This window comes from Phoxinus phoxinus (assembly GCF_949152265.1).
Source record: "Phoxinus phoxinus genome assembly, chromosome: 20".
Classification (NCBI taxonomy): Eukaryota; Metazoa; Chordata; class Actinopteri; order Cypriniformes; family Leuciscidae; genus Phoxinus; species Phoxinus phoxinus.
The window spans coordinates 18,964,311-18,978,650 of NC_136895.1; the positions used below are offsets into that span (position 1 = coordinate 18,964,311).

Sequence of the window (14,340 nt, forward strand, 5' to 3'; positions counted from 1 at the left end):
GACATCTGTCTGCGTACAGTAAGGAGGAGCAATGTGAAAGGAATGTGTGGTTTTTCCAAAGAGGAAAGGATGTGGTAAACGTATAAAAATAGAGCACTGTGCTGCAGACTCCGAAAGTTACATACATCGATGTGAATTCAAACAAGTTGCAGGTAGGTTTTTTTCAAGACTGTATTATGTGATTCAGGAAAAGTCAAATTCATAAAGTCATTTAGTCTTTTCAGGTGATGTGACACAGGTATCGACTTGTCTTGGAAATGCTTTTATACTTCTTATGCTTTTACTAACTGAAAGTTTACATTTTGTTTAAACAAACAATTGGACAATTACATTAAAAGTCAAAAATACCATCAAATACTTCAAGATATGTCTCAAATGAGTTGGGTTTGTTTGACATATTGCATAAATTATATTTGACTGAAGTGCTTTTATTGAAATATTTTATATTCTACTAATGCTAAAACTGTGATAGATGTAAAGTTTTGTGATGACTACGATGTATAGGGTTTTATATAAGTATTTTATAACTATGGCATATTTTTTATATATATATTTGGGCTACTTTTGGGCTATTGTTAATAGGCCATTGGGCAAGTTTTGTTACGCAGACCTGGCAACCTTGAAAGCAGCAGATGTGAAGAGTGCAAAAATAAGAGATGAGAAAATAAAACAGAGGTATTAATAATTTTAAAGTGCATCAAACTATGTAGATGCTTTAAAAACAAGTATATACAACTATACATTCAGACTCACCTTATTAATTTGTGTTCTCATATTCATACTCATATTCTAAAGTTCTAAAAGGGGGTTTTCATAGCAATACCATAGAAACATTTTTGGTAAATAACCTAACCAGTCAAATAATTATTTGTTCTTAGTGTAAATAACTTTTTCCAACATAAAGAGTGCAATGGAATGGATATGAATGTTAAAGTTTTATCATGGAACCATCAATACTGTACAAATAAATAACCTTTAATTTTAAGAGTGACATGTTCTATTGATATGTTCAAAACCATATGCTTCATTCTCCTGATATGAATAATAATTCACATCTTCTTCATTAAAGGGAATCTGTCGAGACTACAAAGAGCTTTTGAACCGGACTAAAAGCGTAAGAAGCCGCCAAAAGCATCATCAAACTTCAGAAGATGCCATTTCAAGAGAAACAAAGTGGCATGTTCCTGAAACGTTGTTCTGCTTTAGGCTTTTTCATATTGGCCATTTGGTTAATTGTTGGAGGTTTGTGTGCACTGGTTTTTCAATTCACATGCCCGTGTAGAATTGAACAGAATGCAGTGGTAACAGTGTTCCTCTTCATTGGACCTGCTTTTTTTCTCTTTGTCATGATGTTCCACATTCAAAGGCCTCTTAAATACGGATGGTTTCAGTGCCCTGAACGAGTGGAAGATGATACACCTCGGAGCTGTCCTAAAGCTTTCATATATTGTCTGATTCCACCTGTAATGTGGATCTTCCTCTTGTTACTTAGAGGTGAATATGTTGCTTGCGCCATGACAGACTGGAAAGGAGTTTCTGATGTTAATGCTGAGCTAGAAAGGCGGTGGTGTAAACCCACTGAAATGGAAAAGGAGACGGAGCTACGAGATTTAACTCGCAAATATATTCATCAATCTCAGGTAAATATCATAAACTGTGTGAGCTTGCTTTGTTATTGTAATATCATAAAGGAAATATCAAATTATCCCTTTTTTTACCTCACAATATGAAAGGTAAATTGACTAATTATGTCCGAGGAATAAAAATAAAAATAATGTTGTTGTTTTTTCAGTATGCAGGTTATGTCTTGATCACTGTCTTCAGTGTCTTGTCGCTTGCCGTTGTGGGTATTTATGACAGCTGCATAAGTGGGAAATGTGACTGGTGCCCGGGTCGACTGTTGTTGTTCTGCGGACGGAAAGAGAAACAATGTGGAGGAAATGGACAGGATGATGTAGAGCTCAGCCCCACCTCCTCCATCACTACACACCCACTTCTTGCTTTTTCAAAAAAACAATAAAAGGCTGAATTTCCAAGGGGTGTACAGTAAAACACAAGAAGGGGCCGTTCACACAGAACACCTTTTTGCCTTCCATTGTCTAGAATGGACATCTTTTACCGTTGCGATGAGTGGCACACTTTTAGGGTGCCTATCAAACAGAAGGCTGCATCCTCGCGAGGCTGCGTCCTTCCTAGTCCAGTCCCTCTGAGGCTTGTAGGCTAGATTCCTCCTAATAATAAATGATAGAATGAGACGGTCTAGTAAGTGCGCATGGCTACGTTCCAGCCCCCATGGTCACGGCATGAAAATACTATTTAAACTTTAAAAATACTTTATTAAAAATCTATATATATTAATAAAGGATGATCCAGATAACACAACGAATTCTCAGGCAGAGGGTCAGAGTCCAGGTAAGCAGTCCAATACAGTAGAAGGACAATACAGGGACAAGACAAACGGGTAAACTAGATACAGGCGAGGTGTCCAGGAAACAGTGAAACTCAGACTAGAACTGGATACAAGGAAATACTTGCAGCGTGACAATCTAACAGTCTAACAACACTTCGCAATGAGACAAATGAAAACCAAGGTTTAAATCAGAGAAGCTAACAAACATAATCAAAAACAGGTGAAAGACATAAAGCATAATCCGTCCAGGTAAAGCCATAAGTGTTATAATACATTGTGTAATTACACATTTATTACAGTGTGAAAATACGTTGTGTAATTTTGCATTTATTGCAGTGTAAAAATACATTGCGTAATTACACATTTAATACATTATTATATTACATTGTGTAATTACACAATTTTTACTGTGTAATACTATTTTATGTAACTATACATTTATTACATTATTATATTACATTGTGTCATACACAATTATTACTGTGTAAAAATATTTTGTGTAATTATACATTTATCACAGTTTAATAATAAGTTGTGTAATAACACATTTATTAGTGTAATAATACTTTGTGTAATTACACATTTATCACAGTGTAATAATGCATTGTGTTATTATACATTTATTACAGTGTAATATACATTGTTTAATAACACATTTATTACAGTGTAATAATACATTGTGTAATTAAACATTCATTACAGTGTAAAATGCATTGTGTTATTATACATTTATTACAGTGTAATATACATGGTGTAATAACACATTTATTACAGTGTAACAATGCATTGTGTTATTACACATTTATTATAGTGTAATAATACATTGTGTAATTACAAATTTATTACAGTGTAATAATATATTTTGTAATTACACATTTATTATATTGTAATAATACATTGTGTAATCACACATTTATTATAGTGTTATAAAACTATTTTTTTTAAAGCGCGATTAACGCAGCGCATATTTTCAGTTTGACCCGTGACCCAACCCCTAGTTGGAGAAATGGAGATACACAGTGTTGCCAACTTAGCGACATTGCAGACACCTTTAGCGATTTTTTTTTCTCTTCAAAAAGCGCCCAAACCTTTAGTTTCTGAGAATCGCCGGTACGCGCGCAGCTCTCTCTCTCTCTCTCTCTCTCTCTCTCTGCGAGTCTCGCGCGGAAGAGAGGAGCTGTGCTTTAATTCAGTTAAACATAGATATTATTTATGTTGCTTCTCTATTTTTACATGCACGTGTAGCAGAAATCACAGCATAGATATTGTCTTTATCTTATGTGTATTTGATTTCATCAGACGACGGCTCGATTATCAGGATTGTTGTGCAGATTAACATCTTGGAAGGGAGAGCTGGTTATGTTTAATGGGTCGCGTTTCAGTCACTATTTCATATTCATTCCGTTGTTTGACAACAGAAACAGTAAAATATACCAATGAAAACAGTTTTATTGAGAATTTAGCTTCATCAAAATGAGCACGGAGAGAGACAAACTAATGTAATAATAAATAATAAATGTACATTTAGCATTTTCAGAAGAGCTGCCCTGTCATGCAAAAATCTAAACATGTTTGTTTTAGTAAATTGCTCAGTGCAAAGAAAGATAAGTAATGGGAACCTGGTATTTCTTTCTTCTTTCTTCATGTGTCTAACAGACATGAACAAGTTCTTTGAAAAACATCTATGAGCTTTTGAAACATGTCTCGTCTTCATGCTCTATGTTGACTATGGTTTCAATAATAAACATACATTTGCATAAAGCATCCATATTTAGCCATGCCCATAATGCTTAGAGTATTGCAAACTTGAAAAGTATTAATTTAAGGTACATTTAGAACAAATAAAAAATGTGCGATTAATCGCGAGTTAACTCATGGCAAGCATGCGATTAATCGCAATAAAAAATTTTAATCGATTGACAGCCCTAGTAATTACACATTTATTACAGTATAATAATATATTGTGTAATTAAACATTTATTACAGTGTAATATTGCATTTTGTTATTACACATTTATTATATTGTAATAATACATTGTGTAATTACACATTTACATTTACATGTATTCATTTAGCAGACGCTTTTATCCAAAAGTGACTTACAAATGAGAAACAATAGAAGCAATTAAACTAGCAGTAGGACAACATTATGTAAGTGCTATGACCCTTCACAGTACAATGCAACACATTTTTATTTGTTTTATTTTTTTAGAATAGATAAGATAAGAAAGTGTTAGTAGTGCTACTAGTGCATGCATAGTTGTGCATTTATTACAGTGTAATAAAACATTGTGTTATTACACACTCAGAGTGTAATAAAGCATTGTGTTTTTACACACTTATTACAGTGTAATAATGCATTGTGTTATTACACACTTATTACAGTGTAATAATGCATTGTGTTAGTACACATTTATTACAGTGTATTAATAAATTGTGTAATTACACATTTATTACAATGTAATAAAAAATTTGTAATTACAGCTTTATTGCAGTGTATTCGTTGTTAGTACACAATTATTACAGTGTAATAATACCTTATTACAGTGTAATAATGCATTGTGTTATTACACATTTATTATAGTGTAATAATACATTGTGTAATTACACATTTATTACAGTGTATTAATAAATTGTGTAATTACACATTTATTACAATGTAATAAAAAATTTGTAATTACAGCTTTATTGCAGTGTAATTCATTGTGTAATTATACCTTTAATTTAGTGTAATAATAAATGTGTACTTATAGATTTATTACCATGTAAGTATAATTTTCTTACAGTGTAATACTAAATGTGTAATTATAAACTTAATACAGTGTAATAATACATTGTGTAATTATAGCTTTTTTACAATGTAATTATACCTTTATTACAGTGTAATAATACATTGTGTATTCGGTAACACTATTTTACGGTGCCCGTGATACAGAGTAATTACATAATTAATTACTTAGTAGTAGATGTTGTAATAACATTTAACAAGTACACTTAAGTACAATCTTAATACACTTTATTTTACGTAGCTTATCCCTGTGTAATATTATGTAATTTCAATGTAATTAGGAAACTACTACATATATTTATGCTGTGAACTAGTGAGTTAATCCAAACTACAGTACAGATGGATAAGGTATGTAGATACACATGAAGTACACTTAAGTACAGTCTTGATACACTTTTTGTTACATTGTGTAGTACTAAGTACTTTCTTATATAATTACATTGTACCAAGTTGGTAACACATATGTAACTGACCCGGCTTGTTACATATGTGTAACAGTAGCTGCCTATTACATGTGTGTAATTACAATGTGTAAGTACAGGCTGTTCCATAACTTAATTACATGTTAATTAACCGCGAAGCGGAGTGGCCGTTACACCTCGGGTGTGCATTATTTTTATAATAATTCAACGGCCTGGAGTCAATTATTCCGCTTATACTACAGTTACCACACCTCGAAATATTGTTCAGATGATGTATTTCAAGACGTTTGTAAAGTTTTTGTCATTAAAACGCTCTTGTATGTAGGACTAATTCCTTGCGCATCTAAACCCATGCTCCGTTGCTAATTCCAAAACGTAATTTTAGAGTTAGTAACGGAGGTTTGAGCCGCTGATAGCAGACTAATGCTGGACACACACTTAACGACTGACACACTCTCTGACTGTGAATGCACTAGCAGATTTTAAACACCGCTGTGAACACAGACTGAACGCGCTGAAAACGCGTGCATGATCAGTCATAAGTATCAAATTACATTCATAACCGGCCTTAGAGAGAAGCATGTGCGTCAATATTATTATTTATTTATTAATTCAATTCGTTTTAATTAATTCGTTCATTCTTTATTTCTATTAGTGACAGTAGACTAGACTAATAAATGAAACACAAAGCCCTTTTAACAAGTAGGCTATAGACCTATCAACTTTATTTATTTGTCATATTATCTTCAATAATTACGAAAACCCGTGCAACAGGACTATCAATTTATTTAAATATTCAGTTTATTTTTTTATTGATTATGTATAGGACTGTATAGCCTACTTTATTTATTAAAATTAAACTGCATGTTTCCATTGATTGTGAAGTTAGACATGGAAAATTGCAGATCAAGTGCATGGGGCTGCAGAGTCTCTTGTTATGAATTGTATCCTCTTTTCCGTTATTACAGTTGACTACGCGAAGTGATATGGAACTGTAATGAGGTCAAGACCTGCCTGGAACTACTTTAGCCATGCGGTTCCCTGAAAATAATTGCACACCTCAGAACGTTCGTCAACCAATCAGATTCAAGCATTCAACGGCCCTGTAGTATAAAGTGTAATAATGCCTTGTGTTATTACATATTTATTACAGTGTAATAAGGCATTGTGTAATAACACATTTATTACAGTGTAATAATACCTTGTGTAATTACACATTTATTACAGTTTAATAATGCATTGTGTAATAACACATTTATTACAGTTTAATAACAAATTATGTAATTACACATTTATTACAGTGTTATAAAACATTGTTTAATTACACAATTTTTCGTAACACTTTATTTTACGGTGCCCGTGATACAGAGTAATTACATAATTACGTACTTAGTAGTAGATGTTGTAATAACATGTAACTACATGTACTTAACATGTAATTAAGTTATGGAACATCCTGTACTTACACATTGTAATTACACACATGTAATAGGCAGCTACTGTTACACATATGTAACAAGCCGGGTCAGTTACATATGTGTTACCGACTTGGTACAATGTAATTATATAAGAAAGTACTTAGTACTACACAATGTAACACAAAGTACTTAAATATGTTACTAAGGAGTGAAAAAGCCTGCAGGGGTAACATGGGCTGTTACGCCTGTAATGGTCAAAGTCTGTTACACAGCTGTTAGTGTAACCGAGAGATCCAGATCTGTACTTTAGTTTGAATTAACTCACTAGTTCACAGCATAAATACATGTAGTAGTTTCCTAATTACATTGAAATTACATAATATTACACAGGGATAAGCTACGTAAAATAAAGTGTATTAAGATTGTACTTAAGTGTACTTCATGTGTATCGACATACCTTATCCATCTGGACACATGAAGTACACTTAAGTACAGTCTTGATACACTTTATTTTACGTAGCTTATCCCTGTGTAATATTATGTAATTGCAATGTAATTAGGAAACTACTACATGAATTTATGCTGTGAAGTAGTGAGTTAATTCAAACTAAACTACAGATCTGGATCTCCCGGTTACACTAACAGCTTTGTAACAGACTTTGACCATTACATAGGCGTAACAGCCCATGTTACCCCTGCAGGCTTTTTCACACCTCAGTAATATATTTAAGTACTTTTTGTTACATTGTGTAGTACTAAGTACTTTCTTATATAATTACATTGTACCAAGTCGGTAACACATATGTAACAGACCCGCCTTGTTACATATGTGTAACAGTAGCTGCCTATTGCATGTGTGTAATTACAATGTGTAAGTACAGGCTGTTCCATAACTTAATTACATGTTAAGTACATGTAGTTACATACAACATCTACTACTAAGTACTTAATTATGTAATTACTCTGTATCAAGGGCGACGTCAAATAAAGTGTTACCCAATTTTTACTGTGTTATAAAACATTGTGTAATTACACATTTGTTACAGTGTAATAATAAATTGTGTAATTACACAATTATTACTGTGTTATAAAACATTGTGTAATTACACAATTATTACTGTGTAATAATACATGGTGTAATTATTCATTTATTACAATGTAATAACAAATGTGTAATTATAGCTTTATTGCAGTGTAATAATACATTGTGTAATCATACCTTTATTATAGTGTAATAAAAAATGTGTAATTATAGCTTTATTGCAGTGTAATACATTGTGGAATTATACCTTTAATTTAGTGCAATAATAAATGTTTACTTATAGCTTTATTACCATGAAATTATAGTTTTCTTACAGTCTAAAAATATATATGTAATTATAAACTTAATACAGTGTAATAATACATTGTGTAATTATAGCTTTATTACAATGTAATTATACCTTTATTAAAGTGTAATAATACATTGTGTATTCATACCTTTATTACAATGTAATAATAAATATGTAATAAAACATTTATGACAGTATAACAATACTGTACATGCGATTTGCCATAAAAGTGCGCTTTCTTAACGCTTTGTGCTCATGGAAAACGTGCAACGGGAACGCGCGGTTTTTGCATCAAAACGCGAGTCCTCGACGTGTGATCTGCTATAAAAAACACACGCTTTTGACGTGTGTTCATCGTAACAAAAATGAGGGTTCGAAAATGTGTTTTGAGTAGGACAAAGCACATTAAAGGCATAGAATCAATCCAACATCAGTCTTGCTGTAATGTGGGCTAACCTGATACATCTGTCTGCTGCTTAAAGGAGGAGCAATGTGAAAGGAATGTGTGGTTTCTCCAAAGAGAAAATAATCTGTAAAGAGTATGGAGCTCTGTGCAGCAGACCTCGAAAGTTGCATACATCGAAGTATTTAGAAACACTTATATCTGTGGACTCGCCGAGGAGGAGGCTGAAACGCAGGTCACCCACTTCTGCAACCAACTTTTTGAGAAAGTATGGTGCTAGAACACCATTAATCATTTCTGTGCACTTTGTCCTGTGCATTTTGAAATGGGTAGCAGCAGTGGAGTCTGAGAAAGCAGCTCTACATGCTTCTCCAATATGATCACATGCCAGCATGGAACAGTGTTCAGCGATAGCTAATGCCATGGTGGCCTCAGCCTTTTTAGCAGAGTCAATTTTTTGAATCACAAATGGAAGTTTTTTTTTGGGTGGAACTATAATAAGGCTTTGCCTTTTGAGTGTGTTTTTGAGTTGCTTTGTGTTTTTTTACATCACTAAGTTTGGCATAGAAATCAGCCTTACAAAACAAACAGAATGCCCGTGTATTGTCTCCAATAAAAGGCTTTAACCAACCTTTGAATTCAGGGTTGGATTCCCAATCCTTTCTGTATTTTTGTGTGTACAGTTTCGACATGATGAGCTAGCTAGCTAGTTTATCTTATGTCACAGAAAGGCACAAACACGACGAGATGAGTAAGTGGACGAGACGAGTGACTGTGTGAGTCAAAATAAATGCAAAGATTGAAGTGATATAATTATTTTAGACAAAGTACATTTTACATTTTAAATCCCTTGCTGAATGTAAGACAGGGCGGTATCAGCCAACCAGGACTTCACGCACATGATGCACGATTCATTTGCAGTCAGGAAACGGAGGGGTGAACATCTCCGCGCTCTGACTGCAGCTGGGAGGCGAGGGGGAGGGGCTGGTGGGTGAGAACTGGGCCGCCTGTGAGTGCTTTGCGACGGGGGACGGTCAAAGAACAGCACCTCGTTGAGAAGAGTAAGAACAATGTGCGGTTTCACGTCAAAAAGTCTCTAAAAGTCTCCAATAACACCAGTAAAAGTCGCTAGATTTGTCGCTAGTCGCTTTTTTGAAAATGAGTCGCTAGAGGGGTCTGAATACTCGCTAAATATAGCGACAAAGGCGCTAAGTTGGCAACACTGCATCGGAGTAAAAGAAAAAGCCTTTCTTCCCTCCCCACCCTCACCCCTACCATCAGGCCCCATGCAGGAATGTACCAATGCTATACCGCCAAACACTTGTGCGCATGCGGGCTTGTGTAATCTGAAACCTCTTTCTGCTGCATAAAGAGGAGCAGTTTGAAAAGGGAAAACGTATAGAGCACTGTGCAGCAGACTCTAAAAGTTGCATACATCGGAGTGAATTCAAACTATTTGCAGGTAGGTTGTTATTCATGATTTTCTTATGATTCAGCCAGGAAAAGTAAAAAATTCATCAAGTCGTTTTGTCTTTGTTTTCATCAAAATTCATCAAGTCGTTTTGTGCCTGTCACGATCCACACTCAATGAGACAGGGAGAAGATCCAAATGCAGTAAGTGCTTTTATTAAGGGGAAATCCGTTACTCACAATCCAGTCCAGGCAGGGGTCAAAAACCATACGAACAATCCAAACACAAAACAAGAACAGACAAGAAACCAGGACTCCGAAATGGCGTGATAATCGATAAGGACTCCGTGACACATACTAAAACAGACAGGGTATAAATACACAGGGAATAGACAATGATAATGGGGAAATGGCTGAGTGCAATGATCAGTGATAAGGAACCAGCCGAGTGCAATGAGAAGACAAGGATCGTGGGAAATGTAGTTCAATAGTGTGATGGACACCGTGAGGAAGGAGGACATCTAGTGGTGACCCAAGGAACATAAACCAGACACTGTGACAGTGCCACAGAGGGGGGTTTGGGGTTTGGGGTTTTGGGGGTTACCCTGGGTTCGGGCCGAACTCCGAGCTCTCCCCCCGGACAACATGCCAAATATGCATTAAACTTTTGTCCCTCTAAATGTATGCAACTTAAGTGTGAACTTCTGAAGTAGAGAGTGGGGGAAAAGGAGATGAGAAAAGAAAACAGAAAACAGCATTATTAAACATTTTGAAGCACATCAAACTATGCAGATGCTGTAAAAACACAGATAAAGATTCACTTTAATGATTTGTGTTCTGTACACTCTTAAAAAATAAAGGTTCCAAAAGGGGGTTTTCATGCCATAGAAATATTTTTGGTAAAGAACCTTTCATTCAACTGTTCTTAAAATAACTTTTTTTTTCTTAGTGTAAATAACTTTCCTTTTTTTTTTTTTATAAAAATAACCTTTAGTGCAATGGGAAGGTTCTATAAATGTTAAGGGTTCTTCACGGAACTAATAAATAACCTTTATATTTAAGAGTGAAATGTTCTGTGCACCGTTGATGTTCAAACCCATATCCTTCATTCTGCTGATATGAATAATAATTCTCATCTTCTTTATTAAAGGGAATCTGTCCAGAATACAAAGAGCTTGTGAAGCGGACTACAGACGATACGAGCCAGAAGCAGCCAAAAGCATCATCGAACTTCATTCAGAAGATGTTGCTTTTAGATAAACGAAGTGACTTAATTAAAACTTTTGCTTCTTTAGGTTCTGTTACATTGAGCCTTTTGTTAGTCGGATTTCTGGCTATAACGGATAATAAATTCACATGTCCGTGTAGAAATGATCAGAATGCAGTGGTGACGGTGTCCATCTTCATTGGACCTGCTGTTTTTGCTTTTGTCATAATGTTTCACATTCTAAGGCCTCTTAGATATGGATGGTTTCATTGCCCTGATCGAGTGGAAGATGATACTCAGAATAACTATCCTAAAGCTCTGATATCTTGTTTGATTCCACCTGTAATCTGGATTTTCATCTTATTACTTGATGGAGATTATGTCGCTTGTGCCATGACAGACTGGAATGGAGTTTATGTTGAGTATTATCCAATGCGCTGGTGTAAACCCACTGAAGAAAGCCTAAATGACACAAACTCACTAGATTTGACTCGCAAATTTATTCATCAATCTCAGGTAAATATGAGCTTGTTCTGTTACTGCAATATCAGAATAGAAGAAAAAAAATGTCCTCACACCTCACAATATGTCCTAAAGGAAAGGGAAAATGACAAATGATATCCGACTTATTTAAATTCAACTAATGTGTTTTTTCTTTCTTTCAGTATTCAGGTTATGTCTTTATCTCTATCTTCAGTGTCTTGTCGCTTGCCGTTGTGGGTATTCATGACAGCTGCATAAGTGGGAAATGTGACTGGTGCCCGAGTCGACTGTTGTTGCTCTTCGGACGGAAAGAGAAACAATTTGAAGGAAATCGACAGGATGATGTAGAGCTCAGCCCCACCTCCTCCATCACTACACACCCACTTCTTGCTTTTTCAAAAAAACAATAAAAGGCTGAATTTTCGAGGGGTGTACAGTAAAGAAGGGGCCGTTCAAACAGAACACCTTTTTGCCTTCCGTTGCGCTACAAAAACTTAGCCTACATAGCAATGTTTTTAAGCTTTGATTTTATACTTTTTACTAATTTTATAAACGAACTGTCTCCTGATAAGCATTGAAATTATTCACCAACTAATGTGCACTAATTATGTTTTTCTGTTCACACTACAGAAACCCTGTTCTTTGTGAACGACCTCTAACTCTGTCTACTCTCACATACTGCATGTACTTTATTGACTTAAAATATTTCAGTCTAAAGACAAAAGTGTAAGACAAATTACTAGCGAATAGTGAGCTTATAAAAAGTTTTTTATATGAAATGTATGCACGTCTTTATTATAGTAAGAGAAATATATGTACATCATTATATATCAATCACAGCATGAAAAGGCTATTAAACGTTTTTATTGTTATTTCCTGTGAACACACATGACAAATGGAAATGCTTTTCGGCTATTTTAACACAAGAACGAGGAGAGAATACAAACCAGTATTTTACCTAACCAGTATTTATATAAATAAAAATGTAAAACATATGCCAGGTGAAATGATTATGAAAAAAAAACTGTAAACCTTGAAAAAAAACTCTTGTCCTGTGTTGGACTTTTGAGTCAAAACCTTATTGACATTGTGACAAAAGCCCATGTTACTACAAGCACTTGTCTCTCTTGTCAACCACCACATGATATATACAAATATATGGCATGTGTGAATATGTTTTGTAAGACACAAGTTCACAAATAAAGAGACTGGTTTCTGTTGTTGTTCTTGTTTCTTTTCAACAAGTTTTGTTGTCTGAGAATATAACTGCTGGCAGACAATAAATATTATTTTTTCTGCTTAAAATACAAAATGTTCAATTGAAACACTTTTTACTTAAATACTGTAGGCCAGTTATGTAAAGTAACCTAATATTATAAGTAGGCTATTGTTGAACTTCCCCTGGTCACCACTGGGGGTGCTGTGCGTCTTTCGTGTATGAGTTACTTTTATTTTGAACTAGTGGACCATGAAATGTTTCCCCTGATCCACAACCTGTACAAATTATTATTTGGTTTGCCTTGTAGTTAATTTATTGTTTAAGAGTAATAATGCATAATGTGATTTAGTAGATTGCATGTTTAACTCTTCATATTACCTATTTACACAGTGTTTTCAAACAGCATCTTTATGAATGAGAACATTATGAACAGAGATAACACTATTTCACATTGAGGTAAAAGCATGAAACAGTCTGAAAATGCTCGAGCGTTTTCAGTCAGTGACGGGAATGTGCATCAACAACACATGTAAGTACAGTCATAGTTATCACTTTATTAGCGATTTATCTAGAAAAAAAACATAGTTGTAGGCCTACTGTTAAAAAAAAGAACCGGCGCAATCCGCTGTACTTTGACAATGCTAGCACAGTCTAAGTATAAATAAATTAAAAAATATATTTATAGGCCTTTATATAATTATTTTTAGTTTTTTTTTATACTGAGACTGTGCTAGCGTTGTCAAAATACAGCTTGGATTGCGCTGGTTCTTTTTTTAATAGTTCAACTATGTTATTTTTGTTTTTTGTTTTTTTGGAAAAACATGACATATTTATTCAGTTTTATATATTATGTGTATGCAACCTTTGCAGTTGTTCAATGTGAGAAGCCAGTAACACTTAATCTAATGTCCTCTAGATTTAGTGTAAATATTTGCTGTATGGCATTGTCATATGCCATGATATGGGACAATGCTTGCTGTTTGTTTTCATTTTGTTGGCCAAACAAGATTTCATTTACTTCTGATGAATTTCATGGAATTTGGTTCAATGGAGCATATCTGAATTACTAAAAGAAAGGAGTTGAGTCCTATTCACATAATTAGTTTCTGTCCTTTTTCATTGTCCTTTGTCTCATAGTATGATAAATGACCTTGCAAATAGTTAATAATAAAGATCCTAAATTGCTGTAGGATATGAGTTCCGCTGCTACACATTGTTCGGTGAACAAATATTAATGTTCTGTTCTGTT

The 14,340-nt window shown here is 34.3% G+C and overlaps 2 long non-coding RNA genes across 2 annotated transcripts; both read left to right on the forward strand.

Moving 5' to 3' along the window:
- Positions 1–4,246, forward strand: LOC306988547. Its single transcript, XR_013795428.1, has 3 exons — positions 1–152; positions 1,070–1,640; positions 1,793–4,246. It is a non-coding gene; the product is annotated as an uncharacterized lncRNA (long non-coding RNA).
- Positions 4,247–9,689: 5,443 nt separating this feature from the next.
- Positions 9,690–13,092, forward strand: LOC306988722. Its single transcript, XR_013795489.1, has 3 exons — positions 9,690–10,234; positions 11,333–11,905; positions 12,055–13,092. It is a non-coding gene; the product is annotated as an uncharacterized lncRNA (long non-coding RNA).
- The last annotated feature ends 1,248 nt before the right edge of the window (positions 13,093–14,340 follow it).